The sequence below is a fragment of the Schistocerca americana genome, chromosome 7, assembly GCF_021461395.2.
Source record: "Schistocerca americana isolate TAMUIC-IGC-003095 chromosome 7, iqSchAmer2.1, whole genome shotgun sequence".
Taxonomy (NCBI): Eukaryota; Metazoa; Arthropoda; class Insecta; order Orthoptera; family Acrididae; genus Schistocerca; species Schistocerca americana.
The window spans coordinates 349,424,660-349,441,830 of record NC_060125.1 but is presented as its reverse complement, the minus strand read 5'-3'; positions in this window follow the sequence as shown (position 1 = coordinate 349,441,830).

Below are 17,171 nucleotides of genomic sequence, written 5' to 3'. Positions count from 1 at the left end.
CCTAGCACTAGTTGTGCTGAGCAGAATAATTCATTGAGTGATGCACCTCTTAAATTTTTTATCTCCCCTCAAAATGAATCTGCAGATAGCGTGTACACATTCTTATCTGAAACATTTTGTAATGTGGAAAGTGGAGTTTTAGGAACAGGGGTTTCAAAATCGGACTTAACTCCAACAAAATCAAAAATGTACAAGATTCATAGGAATACTGTAACAAGGCTATCAAAACTGAAAGCAAAGCAACATCATGAAAAATCAGAACTGAAAGCACTTAAAGATTTATATGACAGCAATAGTTTCTCTTTCATAGAATCTAATTTAAACTCTGTTGCCAAAGATTTCATAAACAGCCAATTACGAAATGCTCATCAATCAGCAAAGGCGATGGACACCCGAGGACAAAGTATTTGCTTTATCATCATACAAACGAAGTCCCCACCTATACAAATATTTGTCAGTTCATTTTTATCTTCCTTCTGTGAGGTATGTGAAATGTATGTTGTCTTCTATACCTTTTGAACCAGGATTGAATACTTCGGTCATGAATATAATGAAAGCAGAAGTTGAAGTAACGAACAACAGTGACAAATATGGTGCTTTGTTGTTTGATGAAATGTCTTTAGAAAGAGGGTTGTATTATAATGCAAGCAAACAAGAAATTTCAGGGTTTCAAGATTTATGGCATTTAGGGAGGTCAAATATTCATGCAAATCATGCATTAGTTTTCATGGTTAGAGGCATACATAAAAGCTGGAAGCAGGTTGTTGCTTATTATTTCACTCACAACTCAGTTTCAAGTATCATTTTAAAAAGTCTTATTACCTATGTCATAAAGCAATTGCAAGAAATATGGCTAGATGTAGTTTGTACAGTTTGTGACCAGTGTGCAACCAACCAGAGAGCACTGAAGGAACTCTGCTGTGAGAAATCTACTGAGTACAGTCCGTTTCATTTTGTAGTTAGAGATGAACCAATTGCAGTCATTTATGACGTCCCACATCTATTAAAATTACTAGAAATACTCAGCTAGGAAATAAAATAAAGCTTGGGTTTAAAAAAGAGGCCAGTTTTGAATATATTCACAGAGCTTTTCTTCTGGATCAGCAGAAGATGTTTAAGACATTGCCAAAACTACATAGGAATCATTTTGAATTAAAGGATTCTTTTACTAAAATAAAAGTCAAGGTAGCTGCAGCCCTGCTTAGTCATACAGTTGCTGCAGTTATTGAAACTTATGTGGCATTTAATATCTTATCTGCTGAGGCAATATGCATTGCAGAATTTGTTGAAAAGATGGATTGTTTATTTGATTCACTGAACAGTTCCTATTGTTATCCACAAGATGGCAAGTCTTATAAGTGTGCCCTCTCTGCAGAGTCCCCACATATTTAAATGCGGTACAGTCTGTTAAAGGAAATGGAAAATGGGAAAGGTTGGAGTTAGGCACAGGGAGAGATAAGACAAATATGTTCAGTTTCATAAGTGGGTGGCAAACTACAATAAGATCACTGATGTTCATTTGGAACAGGTTTTAAAAAATGGCTTTAATTTTTTAAGTATGAAGGCTCCCAATTAAGACCCAGTGGAAAATGTATTTTGTTGTGTGAAGCAGCATGGTGTTGCAAACACCAACCCAACTTGCTTTCAGTTCAAAGCAGCATTGAAAACCGTTATAGTCAATAACATGTCCTTACCTACAAATTCACTAGGTAATTGTGAGGATGATAGATGCATGCCATTAAGCAATTTAAGGCAATTTTTGGGAGCTAGTAATGACAACTTTCTTGACTCCACAACAGACCATTCCATTATGGATCAAAGTGCTTTATATTGTGTCCTTGCTGATAATGAAGCTGCTGCTGGTGGTGGTGGGGCTGATGTAAGAAATGACAGACAAGCGCTAGCATATGTAGCTGGTTACATTCTACAAAAGATGGGTGTAACACCTGAAATCAACTGTAGTGACTGTAAAACAACTCCGTTCTCACCAACACCCACAGAGCATAATTTATTTACAAGTTTCATATAATATGATGCTTTAAACCCAAAATTATTGTATGCTAGTGACAGCTTAATGTCCTTTGCAGCAAATGTTCATAGTCAGTTGTATGCATTCTTAGATAAATGTGGACACCAGGAACAATTGGAGAACACATTCTATTCACTGTTTAAGTTTCCAGAGGAAATAACATTTTGCAAGGCCCATTTTTCAGAATAGTATATTTTAAGACAATGTGTACCCCTATTGATTTACAAGTATGTAAAAGATTGGAAACATTCCATCAGTAATAAAAGACTTGATATTGTTAAAGACAAATTCAGTAAACGGTTTAAAGCTTTATAACAGTTAAAAGAAAAATTTTCATGTATGCTTGAGAAATAAAAAGTAAGTTTTGTTTTCATTTCACTGTTTTCATTTCACTGTTTTTATCCACCTTTCCTGCTTTTGGTACTTGATATTAATGTTTTCTTTTTTGTGTTGAAGCATTTACAGTAGAAAGATGTAGGAACCTCTTTATGAAATTAATGGTCAGTAGTGCAAGTTTGCTGGGCAGTTACTCAGGACTTATAGTCCTGAAAAAAAGTTGTAACAAATTTTTGAATTCTGCATTAATTAAAACTCTGATAAATATTTATTAATTGAACCTCTTTAACTGCTGCTTATTCTTTTAATAACAGGCTTTTTTTCTCCACTGATCTAGCAGCTTGTATGACGTAAAAATTATGACATTATTCAGGAATTTTTGTAGTCCATTTTAGCTGCTACAATGTTATTTTTCTTTTGCTTCAATTATTTACACTACAAACTTGTTTCGACTTACTCTCAGTTTCAAGTGTTGCATCTAGTTCTTATGAACCATAAAACATGCTGGAGCTTTTACATGTTGATAGATAACAATATAAGCATGTCAGTTTAAAAGTCTATTTTTGACGTTTGCGCCTCACAGTCGCTGCTCCTATCATGTTTTCTTGTATGTCAGACGCAAATGTCAAAAATAGACTGAAACTATTACTGAATATGTTTCTCTCTGCTGTAGTACAGTGTGCTATAGCTGTGTTTCCATTATTTTATTATGAAGCCAGCCAAAATAATTACATAGCACGCCCAGAAAAATAAGGTACTAGAATTAAAAGAAAAATAAAAACCTACAACGTAAGTTAACTAGGGGGGATGCAACCCGCAATGTTATCGTATTTTAGTTCATCTCCATACCACTTGAGGCCCTGCTGTCGGTCTGTGTTTCCCACTTTTAACATGGGAGTTGCGTTTCTCTTTTTTTCTTGTTCTGTGATTCCAGTCCTATTTGGCGCTGAATGTGGCAGGCACGTTTGACTGCGTGACGGCAGGGCATCCATCTGCGATCTTTCTGAAACGATTTTCAAGAAACTATTCGGTAGTAAACTCTCATTCCGCACAATTTATAGTTTAATTCGTCAGCTTCGTGATGAACCACCTATCATTCCGTTAATGGTCATAGTCGTTGCGATGTTTCAACAATACATACACTAATGCAAGAAATTCTTAGTCTGCAGTGAAAAACAGGTGTCGCTATGAATTTGTGTGTGGTGCGTGTTAGGTCAGATGATCATGTGGATTAAATGTAGGTAATATATTGAATTATCCTTTAAATTTGGAAGGATCCAGCAGTCCGTTTCCAATCTCGAGAAAATGGAATGTATGTAAAGCGCTCCGTCATGAAATCGTGCTTCAGTGAAGAAGCTAGAATGAAATACTTATAAATTCTTCGTATCTTATAAATGTTATGAGATATCGAAACCAGATCTTCGCAAATGATAGCGCGCAAATACGAGAGGCTCAAATGGCTCTGAGCACTATGGGACTCAACTGCTGAGGTCATTAGTCCCCTAGAACTTAGAACTAGTTAAGCCTAACTAACCTAAGGACATCACACATATCCATGCCCGAGGCAGGATTCGAACCTGCGACCGTAGCGGTCTCGCGGTTCCAGACTGCAGCGCCAGAACCGCGCGGCCACTGCGGCCGGCAAATACGAGAGGTTTTTGCCATATGATTAATATGCGAAACTATCATACCTACTGCGATTTTCAGGAGACTACAGATTTTTTCAATCAAATAATGTAATTAATGAGGGCCATCGGTAGCTGGTGAAACGAGAACTGCTGTGGGTTTTGTAATAATATAAGAGATGAAGTTACACTTTATTTCTATACTGAGAATGATCTGTTTTGTAAACTATTGACCTGACTTGCACCCAGTAGTTAGTTTAACAACACATTGTTTCAGTACTCTGTCGCAATTTCAACTGCATTACAATGTTAGTGAGATGAATATTTCTAAACTCTGCTGTGTTCTGAAAAAAAAGCAGATCTTAACATAGCAACAAGAGAAGTTACGTATTCCTCAGAACTCGTCACAGTGCTTCAACTACCTTCCTGATACGGCTGACAACTCCAATCGTGTCGTGTAACATTTTCAGTAGCTCCTTTTGTCAGCATTTCAACATCAATGATCGTAAAGTTATTGCTGTTTTTTGCCACAGTAGTGTTCACCTACGCCCATATAATGTCAGTCGGACTGAAATGAGCTTGATACTGAGGAAGCCTGATTAAACTATGCCCTTTATGGTTAGCCATTTCCTCGACCTCGTAGCGTGGAGTATTGACTTGTACTATACTACCAGTTCCATTAACTTCGCCTTATACACACTGCGTTAAACTTTATGTCATGGAACATTTCTTTGTACCCAGAGCAAAATATCAGCTTTCGTCCACTGCACTTTTGAAGCTTGGTGCATTACTATTGTCGAATTGCGAGGAATGTTTTGCAGCAGAACATCGTCTTGTCATACGGTGCACGTGTTCTTGGACGACACTTTTATTGCAAATCTCGTATTCAGATGTACTGCACTGTTGTTAGTAATGCATCGCCAAAATTGGAACACTTGTGCACAATACCTGATGACTACAGAGCATTTTAAAGCGAGAAAATATGACTTCACAATGAGAACTGACAGCTACGGTAGCAGGTTCGAATCCTGCCTCGGGCATGGATGTGTGTGATATCCCTAGGTTAGTGAGGTTTAATTAGTTCTAAGTTCAAGGCGACTGATGACCTCAGAAGTTAAGTCGCATAGTGCTCAGAGCCATTTTTGAGAACTGACAAACGTTAATGCGTGTCACGAAGTGCTAATGTTTACTCATGGTGTGGTAACATGGGCGCTTTACCAGCCGAACCGCTGGCGGCGTGGAAGGGAAAGCTGGCTCGCCATTGATGTTACCTGGGCAACGGCTTCTCGTCTCCCTCCGGTCAAACGTCAAAACGCACTATAGTCCCGATCGTGAAATCTACACTAATGGCCATTAAAACTGCTACACCACGAAGATGACGAGCTACAGACGCGAAATTTAACCAACAGGAAGAAGATGCTGTGATATGCAAATGATTAGCTTTCCAGAGCATTCACACAAGATTGGCGCCGGTGGCGACATCTACAACGTGCTGACATGAGGAAAGTTTCCAACCGATTTCTCATACACTAACAGCAGTTGAACGGCGTTGCCTGGTGAAACATTGCTGTGATGCCTCGTGTAAGGAGGAGAAATGTGTACCATCACGTTTCCGACTTTGGTAAAGGTCGGATTGTAGCCTATCGCAATTGCGGTTTATCGTATCGTGACATTGCTTCTAGCGTTGGTCGAGATCCAATGACTGTTAGCAGAATATGGAATCGGTGGGCTCAGGAGGGTAATACGGAACGCTGTGCTGCATCCCAACGGCCTCGTATCACCAGCAGTCGAGATGACAGGCATCTTATCCGCATGGCTGTAACGGATCGTGCAACCACGTCTCGATCCCTGAGTCAACAGATGGGGACGTTTGCAAGACCACAACCATCTGCACGAACAGTTCGACGACGTTTGCAGCAGCATGGACTATCAGCTCGGAGACCATGGCTGCGGCTACCCTTGACGCTGCATCACAGACAGGAGCGTCTGCGATGGTGTACTCAACGACGAACGTGGGTGCACGAATGGCAAAACGTCATTTTTTCGGAGGAATCCTGGTTCTGTTTACAGCGTCATGATGTTCGCATCCGTGTTTGGCGACATCGCGGTGAACGCACATTGGAAGCGTGTATTGGTCATCGCCATACTGGCGTATCACCCGACGTGATGGTATGGGGTGCCATTGGTTACACGTCTCGGTCACCTCTTGTTCGCATTGACGGGGCTTTGAACAGTGGACGCTACATTTCAGATGTGTTAAGACCCGTGGCTCTACCCCTCATTCGATCCCTGCGAAACCCTACATTTCAGCAGGATAATGCACGACCACATGTTGCAGGTCCTGTACGGGCCTTTCTGGATACAGAAAATGTTCGACTGCTGCCCTGGCCAGCACATTCTCCAGATCTCTCACCAATTGACAAGGTCTGGTCAATGGTGGCCGAGCAACAGGCTCGTCATAATAGCCATTCACTACTCTTGATGAACTGTGCTACCGTGTTGAAGCTGCATGGGCAGCTGTACCTGTTTACTCCATCCAAGCTCTGTTTGACTCAGTGCCCATGCGTATCGAGGCCGTTATTACGGCCAGAGGTGGTTGTTCTGGGTAGTGATTTCTCAGGATCCATGCACCCAAATTGCGTGAAAATGTAATCACATGTCAGTTCTAGTATAGCATATTTATGCAATGGATAGCCGTTTATCATCTGCATTTCTTCTTGGTGTAGCAGTTTTAATGGCCAGTAGTGTATGTGATGAAGTAGATTATTTCGCAGTGATGGTAGCTAGTGCAATATCGGGAATATGGATATTATGCAGGCGCAGACGGAAATTACACTACACTTTAACTATTTTCGATTAAAAGCAGAGGATGAGATGCATATTCAAAGGAGTTAACGAAGAACTTCTGTTAGTACGTATCTCGGATCGCTGCACACTGTTAAGTAGTGTTCCTCTACCAGCAATTGGCTGTTCAAGATATTGTCGATTCCAGAATCCTTTTCGCGATTTTCTCGCTCGAGTTTGACAATCGTTAACAGAGCTAAAGCAGCTACGAGTATTTTACGCTCGTCCATTTTCGTAATAAAACTGTGTGATTTACGTGCCAGCTGCAGGAAAGCTCCAAGGTCGCAAATCACGGTGAGGAGCACGTTGCGTTAGATGTAGCACGTCGTTTCAGAGCCTGCAGCAATCACGACGGACTCCAAGTCTGGCGTGCTTCGCAATGAGAAACACGTCCCTGGTGAAGGCGGTTTAAGCGTTCTAGAAAGCTGCCCAGTTGGGACTTTTTGCTCCACGACAGTTGCCCAGGTCGTTCTGCATGCGACACTGTCACACATGTTATTTTTTTGGAGTATTAAATTTTGCCTTAACTCCCCAGCCCCTGTATTCTCTTATCACACATGCTGTTTTTTTGGAGTATGAAATTTTGCTTTACTTCCTCAGCCCCTGTATTCTCTTGTCACACATGATGTTTCTTAGGGTATCAAATTTTGCCTTACCTCCCCCGCTCCTGTACTATCTTCTCACACACGCTTTTTCCTTGGCGTATCAAATTTTGCCGTACCTCCTCCACCCCTGTATTCCCTTGTCACACATGCTGTTTATTTGCGGTATCAAATTTTGCCCTACGCCCCAGCTCCTGTGTTCTCTTGTCATGCATGTTGTTTCTTTGGAGTATCAAATTTTGCCTTACCTCCCCAACCCCAGTATTCTCTAAATTTTTTCCTCCATCCTCAGATGCAGAAACCTTTGTACGAGGTGCATTCAAGTTCTAAGGCCTCCGACTTGTTTTCTAATTAACTACTCACCCGAAATCGATGAAACTGGCGTTACTTCTCGACGTAATCGCCCTGAAGACGTACACATTTTTCACAACGCTGACGCCATGATTCCATGGCAGCGGCGAAGGCTTCTTTAGGAGTCTGTTTTGACCACTGGAAAATCGCTGAGGCAATAGCAGCATGGCTGGTGAATGTGCGGCCACGGGGAGTGTCTTCCATTGTTGGAAAAAGCCAAAAGTCACTAGGAGCCAGGTCAGGTGAGTAGGGAGCATGAGGAATCACTTCAAAGTTGTTATCACAAAGAAACTGTTGCGTAACGTTAGCTCGATGTGCGGGTGCGTTGTCTTGGTGAAACAGCACACGTGCAGCCCCTTCCCGGACGTTTTTGTTGCAGTGCAGGAAGGAATTTGTTCTTCAAAACATTTTCGTAGGATGCACATGTTACTGTAGTGCCCTTTGGAACGCAATGGGTAAGGATTACGCCCTCGCTGTCCCAGAACATGGACACCATAATTTTTTCAGCACTGGCGGTTACCCGAAATTTTTTTGGTGGTGGTGAATCTGTGTTCTTCCATTGAGCTGACTGGCGCTTTGCTTCTGGATTGAAAAATGGCATCCACGTCTCATCCATTGTCACAAATGACGAAAAGAAAGTCCCATTCATGCTGTCGTTGCACGTCAACATTGCTTGGCAACATGCCACACGGGGAGCCATGTGGTCGTCCGTCAGCATTCGTGGCACCCACCTGGATGACACTTTTCGCATTTTCAGGTCGTCATGCAGGATTGTGTGCACAGAACCCACAGAAATGCCAACTCTGGAGGCGATCTGTTCAACAGTCATTCGACGAACCCCCAAAACAATTCTCTCCACTTTCTCGATCATGTCGTCAGACCGGCTTGTGTGAGCCCGAGGTTGTTTCGGTTTGTTGTCACACGATGTTCTGCCTTCATTAAACTGTCGCACCCACGAACGCACTTTCGACACATCCATAACTCCATCACCACATGTCTCCTTCAACTGTCGATGAATTTCAATTGGTTTCACACGACGCAAATTCAGAAAACGAATGATTGCACGCTGTTCAAGTAAGGAAAACGTCGCCATTTTAAGTATTTAAAACAGTTCTCATTCTCGCCGCTGGCGGTAAAATTCCATCTTCCGTACGGTGCTGCCATCTCTGGGATGTATTGACAATGAACGAGGCCTCATTTTAAAACAATGCGCATGTTTCTATTTCTTTCCAGTGCGGAGAAAAAAAATCGGAGGCCTTTGAACTTGAATGCACCTTGTATGTCAAGCATTTCTAGATTGACGACGATGTGATTTTCAAGCTGGGACTTGAACAGTCAAAATACAAACTTCTACAACCAGGGTCTCCGTCAATTCATCTATCATTGGGAAAAACATGTCGCACTGAAGGATGAACATGTGTAGAAGAACTAATATCGTCAAAAATTTCCATAGCGTCAACTGGATTCTTTTAGTGGATAATTAAAGCTTTAGAGTACCCCTGGTAGCAGGGAAATTTAAAATAAGGCTGTAACGGTAACGTTTAAATAAGTGTGTATTGTATATATTCGGTATTATCAAGACACACAACTGTTACAAAGTATTCATTACTCGCTAATTTAGTTACTGTACGTCAATGCTGATGTAGCCATTATACACATGTACTTTTCTACTAACCTATGAAGTTACGGGCATAACTGTCCTCTTGACTGCACCATTTTACTCGGATCTCTTTCGTAAACAAATTTTTCTCTTCTTCGTACTGATTAACAATAGCCGTGGCTACACTGGCATTAATGCTAAGAGCTGAAGTTGTAAGAGCTGAACTCGTTGTCATATCAAAATAGTTCGAAACTGAGTCGCCACGCCACTGTCTCATGTACGCCAGTATACACGCTCGCCGGACGGTTATAACTGTGTTGTGGGCATTCCTGTTATACGGTTAAAGCCCCTGTCTAACCACTTAAGTGACAAAATGTTCCATCCAGCCTAATAATGAAATACTCTTTGCGAGTAGTAATCAATAAAACCGCTCAATTCATTATGTACGTCTAATACACCTTAAGTTGTAGGGTAGTAAATATTCACACCAAACAAGCAGGAGCACAAAATCTGTGCTGAAACTGTCTGAAAAAATTTATAACAAATTAACAATGTCAATTTCTGTTAGTAAACATGTGCCCTAAGGAGGAACACATTTCCCAAATAACTGGCGTTCACAACCAACTTTAGATCACTTGTACAGGATGTATGAGCTGCCCATACCACTGGGTTTCATGCAGCCCACAATGCTTTCAAATACTACGCACAATATTTTCATATTCTCTCGCTCTCTGCATGCAAACTATTGGCTCTACGGAAAACATGAACACGTGATCCTTTTGTAGCAATTTTAATGTAGTTTAAATTTTCTGCTAGGATACGTTTTCACTGGAGGTGACGGTTTTCCAGTTATTCAAGAAAACGTGTTTGAAGCTCACTTTTGTACGTTTTTCTTGAATAATTCGAAAACTACGCATCTCATTAAAAAATTTACCAAATTAAATTTCCTAAGGAAAGGTTCTCACATTTTTCTGCAGGACAAATAATCTGGGCTTCGCAAGCACAGAAAATGAAAATCTTGTGTGGTGTCTGAACACACTGAGTGCTGCATAAAATCCAGAGGTAGGGGCAGCTGAATCGCCCTATGTAAGTCCACATATGCAGTCACCTCAGTAACAGAGCCAGTTCCATAACTTTATAAATGGTTCAAATGGCTCTGAGCACTATGGGACTTAACTTCTGAGGTCATCAGTCCCCTATAACTTAGAACTACTTAAACCTAACTAACCTAAGGACATCACACACATCCATGCCCGAGGCAGGATTCGAACCTGCGACCGTAGCAGTCGCGCGGTTCCGAACTGAGCGCCCAGAACCGCTAGACCACCGCGGCCGGCTGAGTGTACTAGACGTTTCACCCACTGGTCCACTTGGCACAGTGTAATCCAGACTACCAGCAGTTGCTGTGGTTTTGTTTGAAACTGTACAAATAGTAGCTACATCGTCTGCATCAGAGTCTCCTCCATATCCTGAATCTTCTGAGTGCTCTTCAGTAACCTCTTCCCAGCAGTTCATTACATGATCAGCCAGAACTTCATATGCCTCCTCCATTAAATCATTCTTATTGATCTAACAGATATGTTCCCGAAAGTCAGTATGATCCTTCTAACTACAAAAACGGGCCAAAAACGAGTACATAATTCGCCTATTATATTCAGATGTGTACGTAAACTGTTTTCGTCGTGATGCATACTTTCAGTAATCGTTCTACATTTATATTGTCAGCGGAAATATTTTATACACAGAAGAGCCAAATAAACTGGTACCCCTGTCTAATATCGTGTAGGGACCCTGCGCGCACGCAGAAGCGCCGTAACACGACGTGGCGTGGACTCGACAAATGTCTGACACAGTGCTGGAGGGAACTGACACCATGAATCATGCAAGGCTGTTCATAATTCCATAAGAGTACGGGGGGTGAAGATCTCCTCTGAACAGCACGTTGCAAGGCATCCAGATGTTCTCAATAATGTTCATGTCTGTCGAGTTTGGTGACGAGCGGGAGTGTTTAAACTCCGAAGAGTGTTCCTGGAGCAACTCTGTAGCAATTCTGGACGTGTGGAGTGTCGCATTGTCCTGCTGGAACTGCCCAAGACCGTCGGAATACACAACGGACATGAATGGATGCAGGTGATCAGACAGGATGCTTATGTACGTGTCACCTACCAAAGTCGTATCTAGATGTATCAGGGATCCATATCACTCCAACTGCACACTCTCCACACCATTACAGAGCCTTCACCAACTTGAATTGTCCCCTGTTGACATGCAGGGTCCATGGATTCATGAGGTTGTTTCCATACCTGTACACGTCCATCCGCTCGATACAATTTGAAACGAGACTCGTCCGACCAGGCAACATGTTTCCAGTCATCAACAGTCCAATGTCGGTGTTGACGGGCCCAGGCGATGCGTAAAGCTTTGTGTCGTGCTGTCACCAAAGATACACGAGTGGGCCTTCGGCTCCGAAAGCCCATATCGACGATGTTTCTTTGAACAGTTCTCACGCTGATACTTGTTGATGGCCCAGCATTGAAATCTGCAGCAATTTGCGGAAAGATTGCACTTCCGTCACGTTGAACGATTCTGTTAAGTTGTCGTTGGTCCCATTCTTGCAGCATCTTTTTCCAGCCGCAGCGACGTCGGAGATTTAATGTTTTACCGGATTCCTGAGATTCACGGTACAGTCGTGAAATGGCCGTACGGGAGAATCCCCACTTCATTGCTACCTCGCAGATTCTGTGTCCCATTTCTCGTGCGCCGACTATAAAAGGACTTTCAAACTCACTCAAATCTTGATAATCTGCCATTGTAGCAGCAGTAACCGATCTAACAACTGCGTCAGACACTTGTTGTTTTACATAGGCGTTGCCGTCCGCAGCGCTCTATTCTGCCTGTTTCCATATCTCTGTATGTGAATACGCATGCCTGCACAGTTTCCTTGGCGCTTCAGTGTATTACCTCAGCGGCTAACATTTTTGAAAAAAACTGTAAAACAATATTATCTGCAATGTTCACTCTTCATTAGAAGAAGTATTTTACAACAGATTATCAGAAAAATTAAATGTAACTAGGAATTGAATTCTGATAATCTATTTGTTTGCATGTACGGCATGGAAGAAAACGAGTTGTATTTAAGTTTACAAAGGACTCCAGTATGGATTTGATATTTTATAACGTAGGCAATGTTACTGTGAATTGAACTGAGCGGTGATTATATCAGATGATACCAGAAGAATAGATCCACAGGTGACAAAAGCTAGCTGAAAACAAAACCAGCTATGAAATTGAATGTCCCAAAAGCCATTGGTAAATATTTATACCATTAATTACTTCTCCACAGATACCGCAAGCGTACCAACTTAGAAACATAGAAATGGTATTCACACTTATCAGGGACCACACTGTAGATTTATTAATAGCAATAAAAATTTATTGTTTGTAGTAAATAGAGTAGTAAACACCATCTGCGACCATTTGTCACTTAATAAGTTCCCAGCATCACTTAATAGGTGTACGCTGCGGACTATCGAAAAGCCGACGATTTGCTGTACCGTGGAAGCGGTAGTCCGTGAAACGAAAGAACTGGAGTGTTGAGAATGCTGCCGACTTCGCTAGCTTCCGGCACAAATTGCATGTGGGTATAGATAACATGACGAGTGACGAAGTGTATTCAGTACTCCGTGTCGCTAACGACTTGCTCCACTGAAAATAAGAAATTGGAGGTATGTACGAAAAGTACAGATTCGGCACCTGGTGATTCTCGGGAAATGTCCGATGGACATCGTGGTACGTTACGGGGCAGCGCTGTGTTCGATGGGGCATGAACAATACGACCGTGTGTATGAGGTTATAGGAACTCATATTACTGATAAAATACATTTACAAGCCTGGAAATTAGATGAATGGCAGTCTGACTAGGATACTATCACTGAAGGTAAGCATATTCACAAGCACTATGAACAAGCTCAAACTGTGCAAAATTGCCACTACTTGAGGTGTGGTCCACTTATTAACAGGTCGCCGTCCACGTCCCAAACATTTGCATCGAATGGGATGTAATAAAACACCAACCTGTGAATGTTGAGAGGAAGGTTCCGCTGTTCAAGTCGTTTTCAGTTGCCACCTTTTCATTGTAGAGAGAGATTGCAGACAACTAGACTGCGATCTGCAGACAATTGTAAGTGACCAAAACTTGTGTACTACTATTATATGACTGTTCATCGAATATCTAAAAGACAGCTGCTTAACTTTTAGTCTATAAGATTAAATGGACGCTCTGAATATCAAAATAACGTCAACAGATGAAAAGAAGCATTTTCTTCATTACAGATAATGATGAACACATAGAAATTTAATTAAGAGAAACTTTAAAATATATAATGCTACGGTGACTCACACAGTTACGTGTAGGTTCAAGGATTGTTGTTGTTTTTGCCGTCCGCGGTGGCCGTGCGGTTCTAGGCGCTTCAGTCCGGAACCGCGGGACTGCTACGGTCTCAGGTTCGAATCCTGCCTCGGGCATGGATGTGTGTGATGTCCTTAGGTTAGTTAGGTTTAAGTAGTTCTAAGTTCTAGGGGACTGATGACCTAAGATGTTAAGTCCCATAGTGCTCAGAGCCATTTGAACCATTTTTGATTGTTGTTGTTGTTGTTGTTGTTGTAGTTGTGGTCTTCAGTCCTGAGACTGGTTTGATGCAGCTCTCCATGCTACTCTATCCTGTGCAAGCTGCTTCCTCTCCCAGTACGTACTGCAGCCTACATCCTTCTGAATCTGGTTAGTGTATTCATCTCTTGCTCTCCCTCTACGATTTTTACGCTCAACGCTGCCCTCCAATACTAAATTGGTGATCCCTTGATGCCTCAGAATATGTCCTACCAACCGATCCCTTCTTCTAGTCAAGTTGTGCCACAAACTCCTCTTCTCCCCATTCTATTCAATACCTCCTCATTAGTTGTGTGATCTACCCATCTAATCTTCAGCATTCTTCTGTAGCACCACACAAATACTCTCAGAAACGACTTCCTGACACTTAAATCTATACTCGATGTTAACAAATTTCTCTTCATCAGAAACGCTTTCCTTGCCATTGCCAGTCTACATTTTATATCCTCTCTACTTCGACCATCATCAGTTATTTTTCTCCCCAAATAGCAAAACTCCTTTACTGGTTTAAGTGTCTCATTCCCTAATCTAATTCCCTCAGCATCACCAGAGTTAACTCGACTACGTTCCATTATCCTCGTTTTGCTTTTGTTGATGTTCAAGGATTATCGAGGCACAAACCAGCGTTGGCAACGTAGAAAAGTGTTGTAGCAATAGGTTTAGAAGTACTGTAATCGTGCTACGATTTTCCATTTCTACGGTCGCAGGTTCGAATCCTGCCTCGGGCATGGATGTGTGTGATGTCCTTAGGTTAGTTAGGTTTCAGTAGTTCTAAGTTCTAGGGGACTAATGACCACAGATGTTGAGTCCCATAGTGCTCAGAGCCATTTGAACCATTTGATTTTCCATTTATATTGGCAATTAAGGTTTTCAGAAGCAACATAGGTCACAGCATGTATAACATGTGATAAATCTGCTATAAGTTTTCTGCCGTTGATGAAATCTGTAGCAGAATAAATATCACTATCACAGACAGCAGAGTGCTATGCATTTTGTAAAATTCGTACATGTTGTTGACCAGGGCATAAACAAGATGTTAACTCGGAAGTTACTCGCTTGGAACGTTTGTTAATGTCTTTTATTTTAGGTTATTTTTATTTGAGTCTTATTTTCAATATTCTGTTTTATTTCTACATTAATTTTACCAGTGGCTGCTCTTAACACAACTTAAAGTTGTATGCATAATATAAAATATTATACATCGGCATGATTATTAAATACGCGCGGCCTGTTTTTAGTTTCCAGATAACAGGTCGAAAATTGGTGGCAAAATATTGAAGTGAAATGAAGTCGGCACGAAAGTGCGGAAGAGATGGTAGGCGAGTAACGGCACGTTTCCATCACTCAGAGTGTAATGTTACAAGGAATACGAAAACTGACAACTTTTGCCCGATTCGGTCACGATCTGCGTGCGGGAAAGAAAACATGCGCGTAACGAAACGTTCCAAGCAGTAACGAAGCGGTACCTCGAATCGTTACCCTACAACGAAAACAGTCCTAATGTGTTCACCGCAGGCGCCATGGTGCAGCTGATCATTTACCTGCGCGCCTGCTGAGCGCTTCCTGCGTCGCACGCTGTCAGTGGGAAGTCCCGCCAGCATGCGTCGGCCTCCACAGATCGCCGTCTTCCGCGCACCGCTACTGCCGCTACTGTGTGTCTGTCGGCACACACACACGCGCGCGTTTGGCAGCGGCGAACCGTCTGGCCGCTTGAAATAGCAGGCAGGTCCCCCGTGCGATGAAGAGCAGCACCTATGCTGCGCTCTCCTACGGCCGATGCCAGCGTAATAGCTGCGCGCTTCCGCTTGCTTTGATCGAACCCTCTCTCCCTCTCTCATTCCCTCCCCTCCGTCCAGTTCTACCTTTTTCTCCATTATTCTGTGACGCAGCAAACAAGTATTTATCTCAACGTACGACGTTGGAGAGAAGTGCACGAATGATTTGGCTGCGATGTTTTTTGAGTCTTATTAACGCCTTTAAACCCCAGAAGCGACGTAGATGAGGCTGAGACTAGTAGTTTAATATAAGACACATGAGGCCGCAGATGTCAGGACGCGCCAGGTTAGCCGAGAGCGCTAATGCGCTGCTCCCTGGACTCGGGTAGGCGCGCCGGCTCCTACTTGAACCCGCCCTGCGGATTAACGACGAGGATGTGGTTTTTAGGCGGTTTTCCACATCCCACTAGGTGAATACTGGGCTGATCCCCACGTCCCGCACAGTTACACGACTCTCAGACCTTTGAAACACGTTCGCACTATTTCATGATATACACTAGATGCAGACAGCTGGGGTACACTAATTCCATCCCGGGAGGTACGGGGTGGTGGCAGGAAGGGCATCCAGCCACCCCTTCAAATTGGCCTTGCCAACTCCGATTGTAACCACGCTGACCCTACGAAAACTACGAGATAAATGTGTAAGCAAAAGAAGAAAAAAAGAGGCCGCAAATGTCAGGAAATACCTCAAAGGTGGATGAGAAACGTAGAACATGTGGCGTCACCAGATGGCGTACCTCGCCGCCCGTGCAGCCGTTGTGCCTGTCGATCCTACCCTCGCCATTACAGGGCAGTGCAAGACATTGTTCCTCTAGGCTACTCTGTTCATTTGCTTCCATTACCCGTTATGATACAGTAGTGTTCACAGATGACGACAATTTAGGAATCATTTCATATGTCAGATTTTGTCAGCTTATTAACCTTGATTACAGAACACAGCATGTCTGATCACTGTGTTGCCTTCCTTCAATATATACAGGGTGGTCCACTGATAGTGACCGGGCCAAATATCTCACGAAACAAGCATCAAACGAAAAAACTACAAAGAACGAAACTCGTCTAGCTTGTAGGGGGAAACCACATGGCGCTATGGTTAGCCCGCTAGATGGCGCTGCCATAGGTCAAACGGATATCAACTGCTTTTTTTAAAAATAGGAACCCCCCTTTGTTATTACATATTCGTGTTGTACGTAAAGAAATATGAATGTTTTAGTTGGACCACTTTTTTCGCTTCGTGATAGATGGCGCTGTAATAGTCACAAACGTATAACTACGTGGTATCACGTAACATTCCGCCAGTGCGGGCGGTATTTGCTTCGCGATGCATTACCCGTGTTAAAATA